This window comes from Corvus hawaiiensis, chromosome 6 (genome assembly GCF_020740725.1).
Source record: "Corvus hawaiiensis isolate bCorHaw1 chromosome 6, bCorHaw1.pri.cur, whole genome shotgun sequence".
NCBI lineage: Eukaryota > Metazoa > Chordata > Aves > Passeriformes > Corvidae > Corvus > Corvus hawaiiensis.
The window spans coordinates 36,877,688-36,904,671 of NC_063218.1; the positions used below are offsets into that span (position 1 = coordinate 36,877,688).

The 26,984-nt window shown below is 38.5% G+C and overlaps 1 protein-coding gene across 12 annotated transcripts in view; it reads right to left on the bottom strand.

Annotated features, from left to right (window-relative positions):
- NUMB (NUMB endocytic adaptor protein) overlaps positions 1-26,984 on the bottom strand; it is a 92,781-nt gene that overhangs the window by 51,183 nt on the left and 14,614 nt on the right. For 11 of the 12 annotated variants that reach the window (XM_048305866.1, XM_048305869.1, XM_048305868.1 and 8 more), the window contains one exon: positions 4,207-4,340. The exons of the other annotated variant lie outside the window; for it this stretch is intronic. The gene's annotated coding sequence lies outside the window, so the exon portion shown is untranslated. Of the gene's footprint in view, positions 1-4,206; positions 4,341-26,984 lie in introns of those variants that run through there. 12 annotated transcript variants of the gene reach the window in all.

Sequence of the window (26,984 nt, forward strand, 5' to 3'; positions counted from 1 at the left end):
ACCCCTGGAGGACCAAGCATCACCTTATGTCCCTTTGAGATTAGCAAAGGCACACATTTCACTTAGCCAGAAAACATTGGTGCGCATGGCAAGACTTAGAAAATCCACTCAAACTGTACTGTTCTTCCAGCAGCTTTAGCAATCTTCACCCTTGGTTAACCAATGACAACTGGTGTCTTGCAAAAATACATCAACAAAGCTCTAGCAAGCCAAAGGCTGTCTACAGCAGAATGGCTAAGGTCTCCCTACTCACATTATCAAGCACTTGCTAGTACCTCACATTACTTCTTAAAGGTCAGATTTAATTCCAAAGGCTGATTGTCCATAAGGTGCACTTCAATTATCTATATTACAGAGCCACCCTTCTACTCTGCCTATGGTTTGCACTGCATCTTCCCAGCTCAAACTCCACCTCCTGAGATCATCTTACCTGCAGCTCTCTTTAAGCTGCACACATCGCATCAAACAAACAGCAGGTCTAAAGGCAGTGGTCTCCTCCAGTGGTATTACTTTCTGGAAGAGGAAAGGGTTCTCAAACAAGAACTACAAAACTCTTCATTTCTCTATAAGAGATTTTTTTCAATATCATAGCAGTCTAACCACTGTAAATAAGAAATGCCGAAAGCATTTATATAAAGCCTTCCCTTCTAAATGCAAGCATAAAGACACAGCTTTGCCAGCACTGAGACTTGAGAAGTTGGATTCCTATATCACAGAACTTTCTATAAAGTAGGAGCAGAAAAAGCCAAGTAGATATTACATATGCTTCTCTGACCAATTTAGTCTCGTAACAGTAAAATTATGCAAGTGTCTACAAGCATTTGAATCATATGCCTCAAAAAGTATTGTTGGAAGCCACAAACACCTTTTCCTCAAATTTCACACTAACCATATTTAAGAGTAACGCCAAATTGGTATTTTGCAGTGGTCAGGCAAAGCTGATGAACTCACAAGCCTCACCCAAGAAGATCAATCATGAATGCAATAACATGTTCTTCAGCTATTTACACTCAATATTTTACATAAACAAGGCTTCTTCAATGAAATCTGTCAATTTGCAAACGTAGTAACTATTTTCAAGGGCAGTCTACTTTAGTCACTCCTTTTTTATTGAGGATAAATTAACTATTTAACGAGTTCAGAGTTCTTATATTGTTCCCTCACTCTCTGTAAGAAAATACTCTACAAAGGAAGGGGCCACATTTGCAAAAATCAGGTTCTCCTTTTCTACCTCTCTCTATTGTGAAATGCACCCACTGGAAGTTGACCACCAGCACTGTTTACACAGGGATTATACAGAAACATCTTCATAAAGTAAACAATGTTTGGCTACAAAAACCGACAGAACTTCCTCAGCCCTTCCAAGTTTTGAGTCTGAGCGATGACAACACCATCAAGCGACAACAGTTTCCAGTACACTCATATTCACATTGCCTATTGGAAGTTCCTTATCACCAGAAAGGGTTGCAGTCCATGCATCATGTCTGACAGCTACAGTGGTTTTTTCCATGTTCAGTCATGGTTTTCTTTCCTGTACTTGGTCCTTCTGTTTTCAAGTTTAACTCAAGGCTGAGTTCTGTTTTTGTCCATCAACTTGCATTTTAGAAGCTTCTCAAGATTAAACACTACAGTCATTCTGACTGGGAGTAGACTTACTGGTGTTACAAGATGAAACCCTGAAACTGTAGCAGAAGAAAAGGATGAAATTCAGAGTGCCCTGGATTCTAAACCCCAAAGCTGACAAGCAATCACAACTACATAAATTTTAAAATACCAAGTTAGTGATCTACACAGGCCTTTTTTATTCCTTATATAATGTCTCTCTTCCTAAATGCTTACAAAAAAGGACTAAAGATGAAGGTGACAGAGTAACTTCAGAGTCTGGAATTAAATGCTTTTCATAGCCTCTAACATGAACTTCTAAAATGCAACAGGCTGCTGTAGCAAAGCCAAGATAACTGAGGTTATCTTGGATTGTCCTACAACCACACCCAGGAATGCAATGCATGCCAAGACTCCACAGTTGGTCACAGACATGGGCGCAGGAGGAATCACAATGTGCAACTCAGTCAGTTTCTCACCGCTGGAATAAAGCTTTTAGGCGGGCTTGCTATAAATATCCAGTGCTGGAGATACAGGAGGAGATTGGAGCTGTATGTGGGAGACCAAAATACTAATTAGACACCGAGCAAAGTTCCAGCTACACAAAATTAAGGAATAAGAGGAGATTCAGGAAATGGCCTACTTTAAGGCATACAGCCTGCATGTTCTGAACTCTCACAAAAACAGAGCAACTGAGAAATAAGGCTGGGAAAGAAATCACAAGCTTGGGCTACAAAAAATTCCCCTTGTATATTACATACCAGTGCATACAATTGCGTTACTGAATTTATCTTTTCTACATAAAACAAGTAAAATTTGTGTGAAAAAACAGATTAACTAGTAAGGCAAAAAACCCAAAAGATCTGACTGACCACATAAGCTAACTTCACAGAACATACCTAAAATTTGCCTAAGCTTAAGATCATAGCTGAACATACGTATTATCTGCTCCAGCTTTTACAATTAAATGGTCTTACTCCTATTTTTTTCATTGTTTTTTTGTTTGATGGGGAGGGGAGGGTGTTGTTCTACTAAGAACATTTTTACTTTTCAAAATATCTCTATAGGTAAGTGTCTTTTCTACTAAAAAGGATTTTGTAAATTTTGCTACTGCTACACTCCCCTTCTAGAAGCCACTCTGGATTTACAAAACAATGAATATCTGAATAGAATTTCTAAAATTATCTTACATTTCACAAGAGTGAAGACACCTAAAGCAAACTTGTAAATTTTTTTCCTAAAGGGATAGAGGATGGTGCAGAACAGGACTATTTGACATACTTATTTCCCTGATGCTAGAAAGAAGGTTAGAAAGCATTCCTAAAATATTTGATAGTCTTGAGATTCACAGTAGGAGACTGTATTTCCTGCTGGATAATAGTATTATGTTACACATAAAAATGGCTATGTCAGTAAAATTAAAACAGCTACAACATTTGAAGCTCTCAGCTTCTGTTTGAAGGGAGACTCCAGAAGGGACCAAAGGAACTGCAATACACCAGCAAGAGGGATGACTGAACACCTCTGTAAAACCTAAGTATCCCAGGTTGATGACCATCATATGAAGTTAATCTATGCTCACTATGGTACAAAATCAGAACCCAGACCTCTGAGTCTGATTCTTCTTTATAAATTATTTTGGGAATGGGAAAGAAAAGAATCAATGTGCTTTTTGTAGGTACAGTTACCCAGAGATTATGGGAGCAGGCAATGTGGCAACGTGTGTCAGTATTACTGACTAAGCATTATGTCCCAGGTCTGAGAAGAAAAAAAACTAAGGACATAACAACTAAAACATGAATAAAAAGAATTTACTTCATCATTGGCACAGCTATTGCTAAATGACATCTTATCTAGCTTTTATAGTGACGAATTATTGACTGGCATCACAGAGGAAATAGATTTTGACAAGTCTGAATATTAATAGCATCAGCTTAATGAGTATGATGTTTAAATCCAAGCAAGACTTAAGTCTTCAAACTACAGAAACATTTAAATTTATCTACTAAATACACTGTAAGAACACCCAGTGTTTATTTACATTTATATTATATTACATTTCAAAGGTTCAAACTTTCAACATGTCATTAACTAGTAACCTTTTCTGAATTTCTTTTAAGTGGTTAAAGATTCTCCTATGGGTACAATTAGAAGGACTTTTCAAAGATCTCACTGAAGTTAAAGGTTTAAGTTGATATGAGTTCAGAGAACATAAAAAGCACTTCTACACGAGGTTCTCAGCTATTTTAGAATACACATTTAAAAAAGGAAAAAACTTCCTGAGGATGCCCCGCAATTAATTTATAATCTTCCACAGAATCTCTCAAATTTAAAGCTCACAAAAAATTAAGACAAAAAGATGTGGTATTCAGTTTTTAAGAAATGATGGGGAAATTCACAAGCTTAGTTCAGGGAATAAACAGATTACACAACCAGTCAAAGAAAGGAGAACTGACAGAGTGCATTGTTGTACCTACTTCAAACAAGTCTTAACAAATACCTCCTTCAATAATTTGAATCCAGTCCACCTAGGATGTGAAAACTACAAAACATTCACTTTTACCTATAGTATTAAGTTGTTGGTTTCCATAGCACTTTACTTACCATTTGAAAAAAAAAGTCTGCTGTTTTAAGGACTCCACAGATTATTACCCATACAGACTTGGTCAGTTACACTACAGACAAATAAATCCAGATGATAGAGTTCTCCAAAATTCAGAGCATGAAAAGGTAAAGTTCTGCAAGAGACAGAAGGTAAGGCAAGAATGTACATGTGACACAGGCTTCGTTGGACAGGCTGCCCTGAGACACTCCCTGCAAATTCTCTTCACCACCCACACTCCCTCACATTAGGCATCCAGACGTGACATGCAACAGGAAGGGCCTGGACAGCCTTCATCATGGGTCAGGTACACTGAAACACTTTGGGAAACCTAAACCAACTGCACATGGCCTCAAAGGCTACATCCAGGATACCTAACTTGGGTCTGTGAAACAGTACACAAACCAAAGCCACCTTCAGCTGCCTTGTTTTGTACAGGTTCTGGTAGTACCTGCATCAGTTCTGAGACTCCAAAGCAAACATTTTCTAGCAGACTACTACAGTCGTAATACCTTAGGACAACTCAACCAGAAGCAGTAACTATATCCTGCTATAGATACTAGCACAGCTTTATGTGACCGTCATTTATTACATTCCACCAGAGCAGCAACTGACACATCTACATAAAATTAAAAATAAAATCTACTGGAGCCCTTTTTTTTTTTCCCCCCTGCAGTTAATGTGCTCACGAAGTCCATCCTTCTGTGACAGAGAATGAAAACCAGTGGGCAACAACTTGGGTACAATAACTTCAGTGAAACCTTCAGCAACACCCTGCCTTTTCTGCAAAGCCTGAGCAATTGCATCAGTGGGACAGGCCACTGGAGATGCCTCATTTCCTCTGCATCTTCAAGGCTTACACAAGGTTTTGCCAGCTCCAGCTGTGCTTGCTGATAACATAAGAAAACTTGTAAGAACAACTGAGAAGGAGCAGGGTAAGGTCCAGAGTGAAACATTTGGGTCTGTACAGCGTGTAGTATGTTTAGTTCTGTAAACCAAATTGAGTTTTATTCATGAATCCTGCTTTTACTCATGGCAGTCAAGTTTGTCCTTTGTGACTGATGGAGCTACTTTACCCTTCAGCACACACCTATAAAAATAACTGTGCAGAGACAGGATCCCAAGATGTACTAATAAGACAGTTACAAGCCTAGACATCAGCAAGTTTCAGCCTATTCCAAAGGAGCTTAATACTTAATGGAAGCATAGAGGACTACAAATACATAGCTAAGTCCCAATATATGTTTTTTCACAAGATTACAGCTGGAAAAATTCACCTGTCCTGAGAAGGGAAGAAGCCAAAAGGTAGAAGAGAGATAGAACCAGCCAGGAAGACATTCTCAGAATTTCTCCCTTCAGCCTTGAATTACAGAAGTCACTGGTGGTTTTTAACCCCGCCTCGACTCCCACAATATATTCAGTCAACATGGTTTACCTAGCCAGTAAAGACTAGAGCAAACATCCAGAACAAGTATCTCTGGAAAGGGGGTCTTACTAATACCTAGAAATACTTTTTTTTTAATGTCAGAAAATACCCCTCCTCTTCCCCCCCCCAATTTGGTTATATATAGTATGGTTGTTTGATAGTGCTGTATGTTAATGTCTGGATTTTTGTCCATTTTTCTTAAACAAACTTACTTATTTCTATTGTGCCAAGTACAGACTAATGCTTGTACACTGGACTAAAAGCAGAGAATCATCACTCCCATTCAGAAAGTAGAAGGGAACTTGATTAACCTGAAAAGATGCAGTCTGAATCCCAACCTGAAGTATACTGCAAAATTCACATAGATGGCAACTGCGGTTGCCAAGGACAGGGAGGGAGAGAAGTACTAAGTATTCTTTCATTTGAGAACGCAAAATTCCTGCAGTTACAAAATTTTAGTCAACTTTTAGGCAACACTGTCCGACCACTTCCTAAAACTTGGGGCACCAGAGGTAGTGACTTCAAGATGACATATTTATAGCACACAGAACCCACATACAACCACTAATACTATAATTAAGCACTAAAACAAGATGCTATTATAAACACAATGTCTCTGGCAACGTACCACATTCAGATGGACACTGAAATATCTTTTAGATAACTGAACTCAATCTAATCTGGAGTTGGTATTTCCTGGCCAATGATGACTAACTCTTCTAAAGCATCATTAAGTAACAGGAAATACCCACCCCCAACATCAATCACTATCTAAACATACACCAAAGTATCATGTTTTGAACATCGTCACTCATAGATAAATACCCTATAGGCAAAAGTGAGGGGAAGAAAAACCCTTTCCACCAGTCTTCAAGTAACCAAAACACAAAATCAAGTCCTAATATTAATAACAACATGTGAGTTAGGGCCAGACTTCCAGCTCACTTGTACAGCTTCACAAGATAACACTGGGCTCTTCCACAGTTATCGCACTCCCTTCATTCACACATAAAAATGCTACCAGAATTAAACTGATCCAAACCACTACTATGCTTGGGATGATGGGTCAGGAAGAGCTTGGACCTTAGTACTCTGTACTTTGTACAGCGAGGACACCAGTCTTGTGCAGCTCTGCTGTGGCCTTCCCTCTCAGCTTCCCAGGTGCACTGCCCTGCTGCCCTGACTGATTCCAGTCCTCAGCAACCCACACAAAGAAGAGAAACAGACCAAAGAGCCTCTGTGCAAACTCCAGCCTAAAGGAGAAGCCATGCCTTTTCATCTCCATTTTCTGTTCCATTAAAAACAGCAGAGGAAAGAAAGCACTTCTTAGCTAAAAACAAACAAAGACAGAAAAAGAACCCATGGTAAGTGAAAGACAACATCACATTTATATTCAGGAAGGCTCAGGAGTGGACAATTGTCCTCTTCATTTCTGTAGAAACCAAAATTAAAGGCTCTCAGTAGGAAAGTCACAGTACTAATCCCCTCTTCCCCATCTCCCTGAAGATACTAATAGAAAGTTTTCATCACAGCAGTCAACACATCACTATGTTGTGAATATTAAATCTAACCCAAAGAGACTGCCATGATTTCCTCTCCTATCCTTTTTCCACCTTTTTTTCCCCCTTTAAAGGCAAAGTATTTGCTTTACAACTGCCATGAGTGCACCAAAACTATTTCTAATTTACTTAGAATTACAAAATAATTTAATCCCTGATGAAATTGCTAATTGCTCTTAATTACACTACTATTTTTCTGTTAGAATTCTACATATTTAAGTTGGCATGTGGTTTTCTGCAAGTCAAACACTTCCTAATTAAATCCTAAAGTCCTATCAAATATCAATACTTACAACTACTACCTCGAAGCAAATCTACAGCTTGTGTATCAAGAATGCATTTGTTTCAACCATTATTCTGGTGAGTAGAGTCTACTGCCTGAATAAAGCAGCTTTTTTTTTTAATTTGAACATGAAAAATCAAACCTCTTACGAAAATTGATATTCATTCTCAACCCTCCTCCCAGAAGAGCTAACCACTTATCAAACCACTACAGTAGATCTTCTGGCAGCTCTTTGAGCTGTAATCAGAGATCAGACTTACATTCAGATCTTTGGGGGGAAAAAACTACCACCACCACAACACAGAGCACACACACAGAGAGTCCCCTTCATCATTTAATTTTAATTTACAAAGACAGCTCCTTTGCACTCATCTGAAAACATGTTACATATCAGCAGCAAAACGGAATTCAGTTTTTTTGGAGAACACTTTAAGGGCAGATTTTTTGGACCAACACCCCCATAAGCAAAGTGCTACACCTGGGAAAACACATTAAACTGCTGGTTCCGAATTCAGTTTGCAGGCTGGTGAGCAAATAAGCCCCATCTGCATTAGCTGGCATGATACCTCTTTGCATTCTTTGTGTCAAGTAGTTCTTGAAATGTTACATCCCTGCCACTGAAATTACACTAGTGACATTTTTTTCAAACTGGGAAGCTTACATAATGATCAGCAATAGCACAAGTAATCCAGAAGTAGCACTCACTTAACACCAACTCACAGCACCATAAGGACAGAAATGAGTTGCTACACAGAAAAAAGTTCACAAGAAAACTTCCAGCAGAAAACAGCTTTAAAAACAATACCAAAAAAAATCCCTACCAACCCAGCCCTCTAATTTTGCTATATAAAGGTGTCTAAGTCAGTCTATATAGATGTGAAGGATGTAAATTAAAAGTCATGATTTGCAAAAAAGTCATTTTTGGGAAAAAAATTAAAGAAACAGGAAAAGAAAATCAAACCCAAACATTATCAAAAAAACCCCCTCAGGACTGATCTTGCTATTTCAAACAGCTGTGTCACATGGAGTAGAGCAGCCCACTAAACTATATCTACAAAGCAAGGGTAGAGTTTTAAACTAATTAGTACAAAGGTCTTCAAGAAATTGAGTTCTCATAAATTACAGCTTTGCACACAGTTCAGTTTATAATGTGGACTTTGTAAAGATTTGAGACTTTCCTAGTGACGTGCTTCTGAGTACACAACAATATGAGGAAGTGCTGTAGCTAATACCCCTCTTCTCTGCAGACAATCACATATCAAAGGTGCATCATTGTTTAAAATGGCTCCAGTTCCAAAGGGTGAAGATCTACTCCCTGTCCTGTCTTGACCTTAAGGGAGGGACACACTGTCCACCAAAACATCCTGTCAGGAAAGCAGTAAGAAGCGTGCAAATTTGGAGATTAGGATAATAAATACACTTTGCTGGTTACTTATTTTGGCTTTCAAAAAAAACTCTTGTCGAAGAACACAGAGGCTTTTCTAACCAAGCCTTGTCCACGCCAGAAATCCTGGTGAACATGTCCACTTAGCAGCTGCAGGGAACTAGGAAGAATGTATTTGTGAGGCTCCCTGTGTGGTAGTCTTGAGTGAAAGTTTTCATTGTTACATCCATTCTCTTTTGAAGTTACATGTTTCCTGAAACCGGTTTAGCAGAAAAAAACTATTAATTATTTGCTACTTCTTCCAATATAGATATTTGGAATTTATGTGAACATAGTCCAAGTCTGTTCACTAAGTAAAGTGTATGCACCTATTTAGGAAAAAAATGGGATGTTTACTGCTTTGGGACTTTTTTCTGTGTTTCGTTTTTTAGGACTGCATTCCCAAACCTCTGAGGAGATCCCATGACATAACGAACAAGGTCAACAAGTATTTTAATCAGGTTCGTTTTCAATATTTGTTAGGACTGGCACCAAGTCCTTACAGAACAAGTTGTTTAGGTCAATAATAAACTGCAGGGCTCCTAACTGGTATTTTACCTATTTCTATCCTAAGTAAAATTACTGGTTTTTACTGGTCAAAAGGTCTTATCTTCTCAAGCACAAAATTAACAAGAAGACTGGCCCAGATTACTCGAATGACTACTTTAAATGTGGTTTTACTGTGTTTTTATTATCAGACCTTTATATTTAGCTACCAGTTCTCCCAAAATGAACAGTGATCTCTGCATTTTTCTTGGAAGTTTATGCAAGTGGAGAGCATTGATCAAATAAGCAACATTATTTCAATCTTTTTTTATTAAAATGTCTACAGAAAACTACATAAAAGCTTAATTCAGGTTAGTGTTATAAACCCTAACATTGTTTACTTGAGTGAAACAGTTGGGCAAGCCTGCTCTCACTATTTAGTTCAATCACTAAGTGTAAGCAATTAGTTTGCATCTCTAGACACTTGCACTTGAAACCGAGATGTGGAAGAAAATAAACCTGGCGGATGAGATCTCAAACACTTGGTATTTTTTCCAGCTCAAGCTTTTCATACCTTAGATAAAATGCATTACCTAATTTTTTAATATCAGGTTAAGGTTAACAGCTAAGAATTTTTGAGAGAGAGAATGTAATTTTATCAAATAGCAAAGAGAATTGTGCAAGCAACACACATCAAAACACAAAGCCAAGTCACAAAGTCAAGGAGCTGCATAAGCTCAAAGAATCAAATTTGAGCTTGCATATATTAAAACCTAGTTCAAACAGTGAAGCTCACTTTCATACTGTACTTTTTAACACAATGACAAAGGAAATCACACAATCCAGGCCGAATAGACCAGATGTTATGATTTACAGCCTCTAGTCACATTCCTTACAATGTATACACATCATTTTCTATAAAGTAAAGCAAGACTGAGATCTCCTTTTCTCAGGAACTGGAAGTATTGCTAAATTCACAGATGCCATTTTAAATAATAAAGAAATACATTAGTACATGGAAAAGAGTCATAAACATATCTTTTTAGAAAGCGTCGCTACATTATGAGCTGCTACTTGGGCTTTCTACAAACTTGCAGGAGAAAAATACCCCTTTTTCAAAGAGTTGTTACAGAATTGTTTTGTTTTCACTGTATTTTTACTGTTCTGCTTCAACTGCATTGAGCAACTTCTAAGTGCAAAAGTTAATTTTTGAGGTCAAATTTCAGACTGAGCAAAGTCTATCAAAAGATTTTCATGAAGTCCTGGATTGCTCACCTGCCTGTAATGCTATGGTTCTCATATTACACCGCACCATAATCACCTCTATTTAAAATGAGAAACCAATTCTCTTTAAATACTTATTGTCACTTTAAGATCTTCAACAACCTACACTACTACTGCTACTGTACACATCAGGGATCTGACTACCATCTCTTTAAAAAAGGAAATCAACTCCATTTAATTCCTGCTTGGATCTAGACATCTGGAATCAAGTATATACATGAGGAAGAACCACAGAGCTGCAACTGTATAAATATTTTTCTTACCAATTCCCTGCCAAGAGCATCACAAAATTATAAGATCAATTTCACAGACAAGAAATAAAACTAAGGTCACACAGGCAGAAAGGCTTTTAGAATTTGGGTACTAATATTTGGCGTGAGAGGTATTCCAGGGCCGACATACAGTCTCATCTTAGATCACATTTTCCAGATTTTGCTTCCTATGAACTTCTGGGGTGGAGCTGGTGTCTCCTTAAACTGGCATAATTATTATCGCTGATTTTATCATAAGAATTTCTGGCATCCACTTCAAATAACAATCCAGCAGACAACACACATTCCAGCTTGCATTATTAGGATTAAAACAGGAACCCCTTTCTATTGATATATTCCTTCCACCAAAGGTTATCTAAGCAATTGCCAAACTGATTGCAGTTGATTACACTATGATGATGCATAAGCACTTAGGTGTATTTGCTAGCTGAAAATGCTGCAGCAAACGTAAATTTTCAGGTTTGATTTACAAATAAGCTTGAGAATGCCCCTTTGATATAACACAGTACCTTGGAACCCATAAAGCATCTGGAACAGTATTTCTAGATTCAGAACACTAGGAGAGGTTATTTTTTTTTGTTCACCTCCAGCCAAACAAACTGCATTCTCCCTTCTCATACAAACTCAAGATACCTGTGCGACTTCATTATCAAAATTAATATATATGGGCATCTATCACTGATGCACTAACAAAATCTGTTCTTTGCTCTGACACACCTGCCAAGCCAACATAAGAAAAAGTAACCACAGAAGCCTGCAAAGGTATTGTGTCTATAGATGAACATCTACATCAAGTATTAGTGGCAGCAATTCTTTGGCACTTATTCTTCGCATAATCACATTAATCGAAGTTTTGGGCTTGGTTTGGTTTTGTAGTGTGGCTAAACAACATTGATAAGTATCACCATTCCAGAGGCTGCCCATAATTTAGAAGCTTGCGATGGCTTTTCCACTCATACACCACCATTCATGAAAGAACAAAGCCATGGAAGGATGTCACAGTCTCAAACCACAGCAAAGACACACTACAGCAGACCAGCCCAAACCTTAGGTAACAGAAATTTATACACTGGGCTGTTTAGCAGGGAAGAGCATAATTTGTAGCATATAATGATTCCAAGTTTTCCTCCTGAAATTTGTGAACTATTACGTTTTTCACACTGAGCACTGATGCTACAAAGCTGTTGCTTTTCCCTCCTTTCAAACAACCGTAGTCACATTAGAGTTTCATTTTATACAGTTTATGAAAACCTTCCAGAATTCACACACCCCTACCTACTGCGCAAGTTTGGCCACCACAATCGATATGGGTCATCTTTATCAAGTCCTTTTTTTGGATTCCAATTTCTTGTATCAAATGCTTTATAAGGCATCACATGAGATGCTTAACATACACACCAACACTTCTATTAAAGCTATTTTGGTCACCCGTAAACACAGACAACTTTCTGTGTTCTTCTGTGCTCTGTGTTAGGAACAGAGTCTGTTCCTAATCTTCATCCTCAAAGGTTTTGCCTCTTCACAACCCACTTCTTTGCAACCGTTAACTACAGCAAAAATATTTCAAAATATGAGAACTGTGAACAAAATCTTGGAAGAGAGGTGCTTAAGCAAACAATAATGTGAAGTGACAATCTTCGTTCTGAAGACTTAAGGACAGATGGACAAGATGTTGCATTTTCATGAGGAAATAACTTATAAACCACATGCAACTTGTGGCAGCAGGGATGACTGTACAGACTGTGGGTTCAGCAACAGAGGGCTAGACAGTAGGAACACTGCAAATTTTCAAGGGGCAAACCATGATATAAGCTGTGATTAAAACTACTTTCACATTCCTTGCTTCACTGAACTCTGACATCAAGTAACATTTAAAAAATGGTCCAGAGCTGTGAAAATCACCTCGTCAACACTTGAAGTATCCTTAAAATAAATGTTTTAGTTTTGTTATCAGAGTCTTCTCTAGGACTTTGATAGTTCTCTCCAAACAGTTTTTGCATATTTTAGTCTAATCACCACAAGTAAATAGCAGTAAGCTGCTCGAGGCAGAGTACAAGCAGTCTGCCAGCAGCTGGCAATGGTGAGAGCAGTGAAGTACAGGGATGATGATGCTGGAATGCAGACACCCTTCCAGCAGATTTGCCTGCTGAACCTTTTTGAACAAGAGATTCATGTCTTTAGCTTGTCAAAGGTCCCCCTGAACGGCAGCACAGCTGTCTGTTGTGTCATCCACTCCTCCCGATTTTGAATCATCTGTGAACTTGCTGAGGGTGCACACTGTCTAATCATTCAGGTATTAATACAATAAACAGCCCAGGCCCTACTATCAACCTCTAGGGCACACCACTACTAATTGGCCTACAGCTGGACTTTGTGTCACCACTCACACCCCTTTGAGCCCAGCATTTCAGCCAGTCTGCAATCCCTTTCCCTCTCTATTTAGCTAGACCAGATGGCATCAGCTAGATAGTCAACAAGGGTTAAGAGAGAAAATGACAAAAGCACTGTTAAAGTCAAACAGTACAAACTTCTCTTTTCTCCTCTACCAACCCAGTCATTTTGTCACAGAGGGCTGACAGGTTGCTCAAGCACATTTCCCCTTCTTAAAGCTACAATAAGTATTGCTAATAATTTTCTTGTCCTTCTTATGTTTGGAAATGGTTTCACAGGAGAATTTGCTCCATCATCTTCCCAGGGGTCTAGGTGAGGCTGAGCAGTCTTCAAACCCCCAGACTCTCCTGTCCTTCTTGGAGGCAAAAGCAACACTTGCTTTCCTTGCTTCCAGTCTTCAAGAACAGTCTTCTATTATCTCAATCTTTCAAAAATAATTCAGAGTGGTTTTGCTATGGTATCAGCTCTCTCACCACTCATTGGTGCATTCCATCAGTTCCCATGGACTTCCTTATAGTGAACTTTTAAAAATGTTCCCTTACTTGGTCCTTCTCTACTGGGGCTAAATCTTCATTGTGCCAGACTTCCCCACTAGTCTCCAAGGCCTAGGACTCCAGACGACAAATCCTACCAATAAAGACCAAGGTAAAAAAGGCATCTAGTACCTCAGCTTTTTCCATGTTTTCCTTAATCTCCCTCTGACTGCTGATGCACTTAGAGAAGTCCTTCCTGTTGTCCTTCAGGTCCCTAAACACTTACCTGAAAACTGAGGTCCAAAGCCAATCCCAGTCATACCTTTTCTACATTCCATTCCTCATGCACACACAAGCAGGAGGTGCAGTGAAGTTCAGATTAAAAAAAGGGCAAAATAAGGGGAAAGGCACTTCTTGAAAAACTTCTTACTGGGCTTATTCTAACTTAACCATTCCAGTATGATACAAACAAAACAAGGAAACCATAACCAAATCAAATTGCCTCTCTACTCTGTTTAACTTTATGCCACAAGTATCATGCTAATGATGGCTAAGTTTGCTCCTGTGGTCAAAAATAGAGCCTGACAGATGTGATATATACTGGAATGAGCGTGATAAGGCAGCAACACAGCTGATTTCTCAACAATAGCACAACCTCCCTGTTTATAACTGTGATGAAAGTGAATTGTTACTTTCAGGAAACCTAAATGATGCATCCCGGTGGTTATATATTCTGTTTTACATTATACAGCTCTTTCATCTTATGTATTAACTCATGCCTTACGGCCTGCCCTGCATTTCTAGGGCAAGGCAACGTCATACAGATGTCAAGAGGTGAAGTGTTATAACCAACAATTTAAACAACTCACTAGTTCTGGACAGTTGCATTAAGGATCTCTGACTGTACATCACAAATGACTGAGCTACCGACAAGCACATACTAAAACCAGCTTTATGCCACAGGATAGTGAATGCTGCACTCACATGCAAAGGGTGATAAAAGCCGTTCTGAGAATTGGAACTGTACTTTAGAGCAATAGGCTGGTTTAAACAAGGTGTCCAAAGCAAACAGCAGCAGTAAAAGCTATAGAGAAGTAGAGACTAGCTGATATTAACAGCTTGACATGTGTCAAGACAAAAAATGAGATCATCTTTACACTTAAAAAAAGCAATGTATTCCCAAACTTCAGTGTGTTATAAAATAATAAATTATTTCAAACCTAAGGCTAGGTTAGCAACTAAGAGGGATAAACAAAATCCAATTTTGCAGAAGTCCAGATATACTTTAGTATATCCAGCTAGAGGCATTCCAGCCACTCTACCACTGTGAGATATGAGGCAACTCTTAAAGGCACAAGGAGTCTGAACATCTGTAGAAACACCAACAAGCAAAGAAAAGCAGAGGAAACCAACAGTATGTCCTTAACCAGTTCCCTCTAAAATCAGCGGCTCCCTAACCGATTTAACAGGTTTTTTAAAAAGCCTTTGAACAAAACTTTAATTAAATCTATTCCAAAACAAGCACCCATTTTGGCTCAGTGCTCTAGGTAAAACTCCAGTGCATTTACAAGTATAATCAGTTCAGCACAGTTCTCCCTCTTTACTCTATAAAAACAGCTATTTATGTTTGACCCCAACCCACACTAAAACTCAAACACCCAGCATGCAGCTCTTTCATCTACTTCTTTTTCACAACCTGATCAACAGAAGTAAAATGGCAGATGAAGAAATGTTGGGTGTTATACCTTCAGAAAACAGAAGGGTTTTTCTCTGTCTGAGTGGGGTAGTGAATACAAAGATCTGCCTGAGCAAGATCTTTATTACTAAAAATGCATCATACCTGCACAAAAAAATACTATTTTCACAGAATCATAGAATAGTTTGGGCTGGAAGAGAGCTTTTGAAGTTCATTTAGTCCAATGCCCCCCTGCAATGAGCAAGGATATCTTCAACTAGATCAGGTTGTTCAGAGCCTCATCCAACCAGACCTTGAACACTTTCAGAGATGGGGCATCTAACACCTCTCTGGGCAACCTGTTCCAGTGTTTCACCACCCTCACTGTAAAACATTTCTTCCATGTGTCTAATCTAAATAGACTCCTTCAGCTTCAAGTCATTACCCCTTGTCCTTTTGCAACAGACTTTGCTAAAATGTTTGTCATTCTGATAGCCCCCTTTGAGTACTGCAATAAGATCTACCCGGAGCCTCCTCCTAGCTGAGCAATCCCAATTCTTTCAGCCTTTCCTTACAGAAGAGATGCTCCAGCCCTCTAAACATCTTCATGGCCCTCCTCCAGACTCACTCCAAGAGGTCTGTATCCTTCCTGTGCTGGGGACCCAAGAGCTGGATGCGGCACTGTGGGTGGGGTCTCACCAGAGCAGAGGGGGGTGTCATCGGCAAATTTGCTGAGGGGGCACCTGGTCCCTTTGTCTACGGCATTAATGAAGACATTAAATAGCACAGACACCTGAGGGATGCCATTTGTCACCAACGTCCTTTGGGACACTGAGCTGTTGGCTGCATCCAGAGAATAGTGATCAACGGCTTAGTGTCCCAATGGACATTGGTGACAGGCGGTTTAACCCATCAGATTCAAAACTCAATGGAACAGGTACCAAAACAAATTAATAAAGAAGAAAACCAAGATACTATCAAAATTGGTGTTATTTATTTAAATTTAACTCATTTTCTAGTTACTATTAACACCCATCCATTCAAAAAGCAAAACTGTATCACTTTTCAATCCATTAAGTGAAAATCCAGGTATTAACATGAGACCTGTAACATCTCAAGCAATCCTAAAGGCCAAGCCGTGTCCATATTGACACAATTCTGACCAAGCATTTGAAAGCCTGTCTTGAAACAGCACTATGGGTCACACCACTCAGCATTTCACACGTGTAAAGAGGCATCTGAGCATGGAAAGCAGAGGCCGCTTGCATCTCTACAAGTTACTTCTGCACACACCAAGGAAAAAGTGCAATCAACTGACAAGAAGCAATTTTATTAAAAGATTTTAAAATAATTATTTTTGTCCAGAAATTGATGGCATTCACTAATTAGCAGATACACAGGTCTGTTAGAGTCACAGTATTTAGGTTTTTAGCAAAACATGCACTCAGAAAAAAGCTCCAGCAAAGCAAAAACCTCATTGGTGATCCACAGGTCACACACAGCTTATCAGAGAACTCCACTTTAGAGTGGACCAGACAATGCTCCTTTACTACTCTGACTTCTAAAGAAATGGAATCTAGTTTACAAAACTGAGAAATTTAGATTAACTACTCTAAATTATCATTTCAATACTGTGGACCATTTAATAATATTGCTTCCTATTCATAAAGAGAATTTCTGTGTTTTTTAATCAGATCTCACCCTATTCAATGGCCACTGCTAACAATCTTCAACCAAAACAAAATTTGCTGTACAATATATATCTGTACGCTATATGAGTCTAGGGGAGAAGGAAAAAAAACTTAAGGAAAAAAAAAATCAACTACCTTTAATATGGGGAATGTTTTTCCTGCTACTTGTTTTTTAATTCCAGTATGCTCAAAATTGAATGAAATGGCAATAGTTTCTTATTCTATTGTACAGATTTCCCTATATATAAGGAGAGGAAACATGCTCTTAATAAGGAGTTTCTCCCCAGGGCTATATCTATCATAGGTCAGTCTTCAATTTGAAAGCCAGCAACAAGCTCATCAAACCCTTCCTGAGCACTAAATGGCAAGACTAACAGAGAGCACTGCTAGGCCAAATTTCTCAAAGAATGCGCTCAAGGACATTCCATTTTCAGAAATACTGATATGACTAGGACCATGCTACTAGATATTACAATTAAAGTCCCCACCAGGTCACCTGTCTGCATTAAACTGCACCTAAGCATACTGTGACATCTGTACACACCTGCTAAGAAAACAACCTGCGCTAAACTTTCATAAAGGAAAGGCCAAAATAGAAGGCCTTCAGGTGCTGAATAATGGAATCTTCTGATAGCTTTCCCAAAGCATATTGCTGGTTTCATTACAGTTTCAGAATTTGAAATTTCAAGATCAATATAAGCAGCATAGAAAAACTTAAAACAATCCTCCCAAAAGATTTGAAATGAAACAAATAAAACTATGACCCAAATACACATATTTTACATTATGCTAGTTACCACTGAACAAGAAAAACTGGTTTGCCCACATGGACAAAAGAACAGTATTACTCACCCAACTAACGTTTCCCTAATTCAACTTCACTAAAATGAACATGCTCTTTAGTCTGTTCTTGAGGAAAACTCTGTGACTGTACAAAGTGGTCCTACAGTTTCATTATGAATATGCAAAGGGCAGAAAATGGCAACAAGGGTCAGGCAGCGTACACCAGGATGATGTATGAGCTAAAAAAGCCATAATGCCACCATATCACTAAGGATTTGTACTTAACACGAGGAAAGGTTTGTGTGATAGCTGAATAGTTGAGAACTTTGGACCTCACCAACACTTTTGGGAACAAGAGCTATGAAGATGCAACACTGCACCAGTTAAACAGAGCTCCACCTTCTTAAGCATCTCTGAACTTCCATGACAATCTCCTAGACAAGATATTTATTTAGATACTTCCCTGTCACTTTTTAAAGTATTTGCCACACTTGAAAAGCTTTGTCTGGAAGCAACCAGATGTCTTCCACTATCAAATTACTAGCTGTTCTGTTTTTTTCCGAAATTTCATATAATAATTATAATTTTGTGGTGGGCTGACCTTCGCTGGACACCAGGTGCCCACCAAAGACATTCCCATCATTCCTGCTCCTCAACTGGACAGGACAGAGAAAATACAATGAAAGGCTCTTGGGTCAAGGTAAGGACAGGGTCATCACTCACCAATTACTGTCATGGGCAAAACAATCTTGACTCCCAAGACAAGTTTGCTTATAATTTCATTTATAACCAATCAAATCAGAGTAGGACAATGAGAAACAACTCTTTCCCTGCTTCAGCATGGGGTCTCTCCCATGGAAGGCAGTCCTCCATGAACTTTTCCAACCTGAGTCCTTTCCATGGGCTGCAATTAATGAACCCACTGCTTCAGCATAGGTCCCATCCACAGGGTACAGTCCTTTAGGAACAGACTGCTCCAGCAGGAGTCCCCTGTGGGGTCACACGTCCTGGCAGCAGACATGCTTCAGCCTGGGCTTTTCTCTCCATGGTCCACAGGTCCTGCCAGCAGCATCCTCCAGCACAGGCTTCCTATAGGGTCACAGTCTCCTTTGGGCATCCGCCTGCTTCGGCACGGCAGTCTCCAGGGGCTCCAAGTGGGTGTCTGTTTCACCTTGGACCTCCATGGACTACAGGGGCACAGCCTGTCTCACCAGGGTCTTCTCCATGGGCTACCGGGGAATCTCTGCTCCAGTACATGGGACCTCTCCTGCCCCTCCCTTCATGACCTTGCTGACTGCAGAGCTGTTTCTCTCATATGCTCACTCCTGTCTGTCTGCAATTGTTCCCACACAGAAACGTTTTTTCTCCTCCTTAAATCTGTTATCCCACCACTGCATGGGCCCAGCCTAGACCAGCAGCACCTCTGCCTTGGAGCCATCTGGCATTGCCTATGTCAGACCTGAGGGGAGCTTCTGGCAGCTTCTCACAAGCCACCCCTGAGCCCTTCCTGCTACCAAAACATTTCCATGCAAGCCTAATATATTATTGCATAAAATTTGATGAAGACCTAAAAAGAAAAATTAGTATTAGTATTTATGCTCCATTTTTAGATATCCTTAGCTATGAAGAGTCAGCTTTAGCCCCCTCTCCCCTGTCTCCTCTCCTTGCATCTCAGGAACATAATTCTTCAGCCTTAGATGTAAAACATCATAATGAAATATCTTTAAAGTTAAATATTACTAGCTTTACAAAAAATACTTATTTATATAAATATTAGTCCTAAACTACTTCATTACCATTTAAAGATGAGCATTACTTTTTATAGACTTTTTTATTTCAATAAATTAAATAAATAAAAAGCCGCCTGCAGATGAATCAAGCTTTTTAATTCATCTGTGTCTATATATAAACAGAGGCAGAGGGGAAGAGTTACTATCTGTTTGTTTTAGAAACAACCACATATGTAGCATTCCAAGGCTGTTCATAAAAGATCTTGTGTGCGTGCAGTGTATGGAGCCACCTTTGAACCTTGCTAATGGGGTTTTGCATACAACAGGCTTAAAAGAATCCTCCCAGGTATCACCTCATGGCAAGCAGCTATTTTCAGGTACAGTTCATGGGATATTCAATAGGTTTGATGATGAAAAGTTCTTACCATCCTAACAAAAAAATTATGGGTAGCACTGCTCTTCCCCAAATTAATCCAGTAGAGACCAAGATTTCTCAGCAAAACCACAGACCAAGTTCATACTTGCTAAAAATAGAACATGACAGTAGTTGGCATCATACTATTGTACACTTCTTGTGACGACAAGTGTTGGGTTTTTCTTATATTTAACTCCCTGTCATCTTTCATAATAGCCTTCTCTCTAGGGAGAAAAGATGATACACGCACATGGAGAAGGCATGATAACCTTAAACAATAGGCATTTCTCAGCTCTGCCAGGTATTAGCTAGAAAAGTCAGGCTGTTAATTCCCTACTGCCTGATACTGTATATCAGTCTATATTTGACTTTATTTAAATAAGTAAACCAATCTTTTTAGCTTCCTATATTTCTGTTATCTGAATTTACAGTAACAGTTTAGCTTTATATCAAATCCAAACTCGAGTTACAGTTCCAGAGGTCTTTATGCATACCACATTTCTCTCTTCAAAAAGCAGATAGAAAAGACAAAAGCTCTTGAGTGGGAGGAAGCAACGGAGAAAGAGAGGAATGTATCAGCTTGCCAAAAATGTGCCACAGCCTCAACAATACAATGTTAATAATTCTGCCTAATGCGAATGCAATAAAGCTCAGCGTTTCAGATCCAGAGTCAATCCTTGTCCCATTTTCCTGGATAAAATACACTATAAACGTTTTTTTTTTTGTTTTAAGAATGACTCATTTTACTATTCCTTTAAATTGAAGGTTGCCATCTGAGGTTTCCAACATTTTTCCAAAAACTGCTTTCACATGTATGGAACAGAATATTATTTTAAAGACTCTGGACTGCTGTTCCTGGCTTTATTTCCAAAAGTTTTGACATAATTTTGCACCAAAAAAAGCAGTGAAGTACAGTAGCTTTTTCAATTTCTTCAGAAAAATGAGCATAATACAATACTAAACTCCATCCTCCTGAGAGCCACTTTGAGAGAAGCTCATCTAAACAACTTAGAATAGGCTAATTTGAAGCATATTCTATGCACTGTTTGGAGTGCATATAAACAAGTTCATACCTGGTAAAGAGAAAAGGACAGGTTTCAACTTGTGCAATTCAGCCATAACCACACTGTAGAAATATTTGATTTCATATCCTGCTTTTTACACTGTAAGAACTTTTACGTGCAGAAAATAGAAAACTTTTAGAAGGAACACTCCACACATTCAAATGTTTGCTTCACATCTTGGAAGCTCTTGTAATGTCCATACTAGCTATTCAGCAAATAATGGAAGGGCTGCTAAACTCATTTGCAACCCATGGTTTCTTACATTACTAATTTGAGAATTAATCAGATCATATAATAAAGTAACGAAATCTTTCTTTTCTCTCTACTCAGATGACTCCAGACCTCCATAATACAAATATTTGACAAATAATGAAGTGCAATCACAGTATTTCTCTCGTAAGTTCTGAGCTTCTGTTCCAAGAACCACCATAATCACAAACTAACCTCTACTATCATGGTTTCAGAGAGTTAAATAAAGGCATATAAATCCCATAAAATGTAGCTGCATAATCTTAATTTCAATGGGGTTAAATGTTGACCTATGTGATCAATTAATTGGATTAACAGGTAAATAGAAGTCCACAAGAGAAAGAAGAAGGTGCTTCTATTTTCTATTTGTGTCCAGCAGAGATTAGTGTTATGCTTAATACTGTTCGTATTGTACTTACATCTGTGAAGAAGAATATTTGACAGCATAATCTGTCAGTATCAAAAACTGACAAATTCAGAGGAAGCAATAAAGAACTAGTTATGGTGACAAATTCCTTTCAGCAGTAAATTTATTTCAATATGGATTACGAAAAGTCAAACATAAGATCATGTATACACGAAAAAGAATATAGACTAAACTAGAGACTATCGTGGATTCTAGTTATGCCAGTAAGAAAATGGGGATGAGGTGAGTATTTGATGCTGCAGAGACAGAATAAATTACTTCGAAACACAGGCAGAAAAAGCCCATTGACAGGCCTCCTTCGTCTTCATCCCCAACTGGTACCTACAGTTCAGATGCCCACATTTTAAGAGAAGCTCATCCCACTCCCACACGTACATGAAAAGTGAGTTCCTACATTTTGCTTAACTGACTTCTGAAATAGAAAATAAAGCAACAACTAGGTCACAATCTAAATGACAAAGACTTCAAACTTCTTTTCATCTTTTGTTTTTTTCCTACTAGATCAAGCACCTGGCATTTGCTATTAGATGAACATTTGTAGCTTACTCTTAGACACTGGAATAATTTGCCAAGGTATATAAGAAGAATCCAACATTTGAAGTCTAAGAAAAATGTAGGGTGTGATTTACATCAAAAGTTATAGTTCAAACAAAACACAGACTTGCTACTTTAGGTGAAATTGTATTGCATCTAATTTTAACTATAAAATAATTTGACCTAGTAGAAGATTTGCCACTAGCCTATATTGGTGTAGTTCAAAATGGTGCACCAAGGGAAAAAAACAAGCAAAATAAGAATAGAGAGATTCAATGTATGTTACCTAAGCACCAGGAAGTTAAACATGGAGAGAGTGGGTATCTGCATGCCAGAGACAAGACTGGCTGCATTTTACAGCTGACACCTTTCTCATAAAAAAGAGGGAGCTGCTGGGGTGGTGAGCACACAGAGAGACTCAGGCAGAGAGAGACCAGTCACTAATGCCTCTAAGCTCAATGAGCTCACCATGGTATGCTTTTATATAAGCACACACATATTATCTAAAGATAAGAATACTGTTAAAGAAGTGCTTAGAGAAAGTAAGAGTTAGACAAAAATTTCAGTACTACTATGGGCCAAGTTCATTAATGACATCTACCCAAACACACTTGGACTGCCTACATAAGCCCATGTACGTAATAGGGTATCAGAGTCCTTATATCAGACAAAGAGGGAACTCTGTACTTTACTATCCTGACAAGGAATTTCATAAAGGCCAACAGTTGGGGTGTGCTTGGCACAAGCAAAGGCCAAACATGTACCTAGCTCAATATCTGTACTCCAAGCTGAATCACAAACTATAGAGAACAGGGTCAGTTAGACAATACTTTGACAGAACAGTATTCCAGACCCCACACTAATTTAAACAGAACTCTGCCTGTGACTCAAACCCTAGGCAAAGACATTCTTCACTAAGCTTTTGTCTTTGCTGTTGTTTTGGGTTTTCATCTTTTTTTGTTTTTTTAGTTACTCAGAATATACTTGGAACAGATCAATTTGGAGATGTGGTAAAACATATTCCACACCACTGAGTTTTATAGAGCTATGGGAATGAAAGCTGTGTCCTGCTGATAAAGAAATATTACTCTTTTTAACTCTATTAGGATGAAGAAGAGATACCACAGGGCAAAGTTTGGTTTTCTTTTCCTCAAGAGACAGGAAAAAAGTTACAGCAGCTGCACTATCTAAAAGTGGACAAGTCTAAACTTGGGACCCAATTTTGCACAGCCTCACCGTTTGCAGTCTGAATCAATACACAGAGACAGACTCTCATTACCCAAGATAAAGGCAAGCTGAGCTATAGTATACGTACTGTCCTCTGCAACAAAGCCTGGGACCCACCCAAGCAGAGTCAGCCCAAGTCCACAACTCACACCCTGAAGAGCTACCTCACACCCTACCTCTTACTTGTAGCCAGACCAGGTGCAGCACCAGCCCCACACCAACTCCCCAGCACTGGAACCACTTTGGGAAGTGCTTCAAAGTATGGCAGCCACTAATGGCTCAACCTAGCAGGACTGAGTTCACAGTAACCTGTAGCTGATCTTTTCAGAAAGTACAACCTACTACCTGCAAGTTCAACCTTTTACTCCATCTGCACCAACAACATCCTTAATGGGCATAATTTTTTTTTTTTAAAGGCTTTTTACAATTTTTCAGTGTCAACAAAATCTCTTCCACTCGGAACTTCATGGTTAAGTATAATTAAGGTACTGTAACACAAACTATTGAGAGGAAGTAAACTGCAATCTTGCCAGTGAAAGCAATTGTTTCAGTACAGCTACATAAACTTTTGGGAGTTAAATGGTAAATGCTAAATAAAGCCTGTCTTTGCTTTTCTACTTTGTGACTTTATTAACACCAATAGCTTTCCCTAATACCAACAGTTTTTCTACTAGGTAGACTTCAGGGACTAAATTTAAAACACATTGCACTGATTACTAAACTGCATTTCACAATTTCCTTTGGATTTCGGCAACATTCTCTCCCAGTTATTAGAGCAAATCTTTCAAAAACTCAATCCATTATACTGAGAGTTTCAAAGAAATTGATGTCTGCCATCATCCAAACAACTAAAGAAGAAAGCAGACAAGATTGCTTTAATGCACATGTAAGAGAACACTTGTATGTAACTGGAACTTGGTACTTTCTACTGTTAACAATTACTAGACCTTATTTTAGTCCTGCTTCATTTGAATATACATTTTTAAGAACACCCAGTTTAACAAAGTGAAGGAAACATATGAGAGTTTCAGCCTTTTCAGTTCTCAACACCTAAACTGACTTCAAGTTTGAGAGCACAGCAGAAGAGATCATGAATAAATACAATCACTTTCCCACCTTTCTTGTCCAGTATGTCTTGGCTACCTGTACAGATTACCCTTCCATGAAGGACAAACTGCCTTCACAACCAGTTACTCCAAAAGGAAAACCTACTTTCCAAGTCTGCATGTTTTAGACTCAAATTCTACTGACAAACTTACTGTTTGCAGAATTTCTTTTTCCAAGTGTCAGATGTAAGGATACCAAATACCAAACTGTTTCAGTATCAGCACATTACCCAGTTTCCAGACACACTTTTTTTTTTCACCATACAGCTATTATTTTTAAATTCTATTTTGTGACTGAAAGCTGTACTAAGAACAACACAGAAGACTAATACAAAGCTTATCTAAAGATAGAGACTTCATGTTTGTTTGGTAGCAGTTTTAAGACAGTGACCTCTAAAATCATCTTACTCATCTAAAAACCAAGCCCTTTTCTTAAAAGTTCATGTTACAAGCTGCTAAAAGGCTAACTCTTTCTTGGTGCTTCTAATACTTTTTTTGGCTAGCATTAGCTTGCTTTCAGCCTCCTATAGTCAGAATTTAAAAAACCACCAAATACCCTCTAGGAATTGTCAATAGGCACTCGTGGTTCACACTGCCATCATCCTAGTAGGGTCAAGGCTCAGGGGACAAACTGAAAATGGCCATTTTTGCATCTCTACGGCTACCAACTGACCCAAGATTCTCTCTTAGCAACCAGGATGAAACTGTCTTTAAAGGAAGGATTCCTACAGAAAAGTCTTCATATTTTGAGTCCTGTTAGTTGAAGAAAATTACCTATTCTCAGTCATAGTTATTTTCCATCTTACCCAGCACTTGAGAATGATGTTGTCTGCTTCAGTGAATGTCTTTGCTTTCAGTAAAGCAAATCCAAGAGGATTTCTGTGTGTTTATCTATTTTAACATAAATTCTAATTGTTATATTAATCATGAACAGTACTGAATTTGTAAGCATGAAAAGCTTCAGTTGGCACAACTGAACTAATTGAAAAATGAAATTACAGACTTGTGACTTTTCATAACTGTGAGATCCTTCCCTCACTTTTGTATCCAGAGTTGATTTTAAAAGAATCATAGTAGATGATTTTGTGGCTCCAGCACCCACAAAAAAAAAAAAAAAAAAAAAAAACAAAAAACAAAAACCAAACAAACCAACAAAAAACACACAAGCTTTGCAAGTCACCTTCATTTAAATAGATAGTCCTCACTGTGTATTTAAAACCTCTAATTACCTAATTTCTTGTATTTCTGTTCTCTCCTTTAAGTATCTTTTGAACACACCCTTTCTGTCTTCAGGAACTACTGTATTTTTTAACTCCTAAAAATGAAAAAAAAAAAAAGAAAAAAAATCAAACTTAAAATAAGACTGTGGGAGGAAGAAAAGACTTGTTCTACACCTGCCTCACCCAGGATCATTGCTTTCATTAACATAGCATGGGACCTGAGAGCCACGAGGCAGAACCTACCTTGAACAGCAAGAATTTTAAAGCAACCCATACCTTTGCTCATTATCTGAGTAATTCTTAGGTGCAGACACCATTATCTCTGTGCTAATAAAACAAGCCACCTCAGTGGAAAACAACTGTGCACTGACTTCTCCAGTACTTCTGAAGGAAGATCTTCACTTGCACAATTTAGTCAGCCTGCAGGTTAGCAATTGCTCTGAAACCAGAACCTGATCTTTGACGTACAGCAGCAACAGGCAGCAAAGCCCTGCTGAAAACACTCATGGGATTTAGAAGAATAGTGCTCATCTAAAGGCACAAGAACTGGAAACCATACCCAGGTAAAAGCTTCCTCTAAAGCTCTGCCTTCTTTGAGCAAGCATGCCACATGTAGAAAGAAGCAGGAAATGTTGGTTTATCTTCTCAACATGAAAATGTGCCTGTCCAGGATAGGATCTGTGCTGTCAAGTTTCCTACAAGTGTTAAGCTCTCCCACTTGAAGAATAATGGAAAGCCAGGTTTGACAAGAAGAAAATTAATTTTATTCATGATCAAGTTTTATGAAGTAGTAAAAAAACCCTTTAAATATCAATTATAAAAAGGTGGACTTCACCCAGCCTAGTTCAGAATCAAACGAAAGCTGCTCTCCAAAAGCCTCATACAGTTTTTCCACTAATATGCATTCTCACTTTGAACTCTCAGCCCTTTTCCCACTTCAATTTCTGTTCAACTCTTCACTTTGAAGCAAACCTGTTCATATTTATAGTGAATAGCTTCTTCTTAGGGAAGCTGCATCGGAACAGTTGCAAAGTCAGAACCTGAAAAAACTACTAGTCAGAA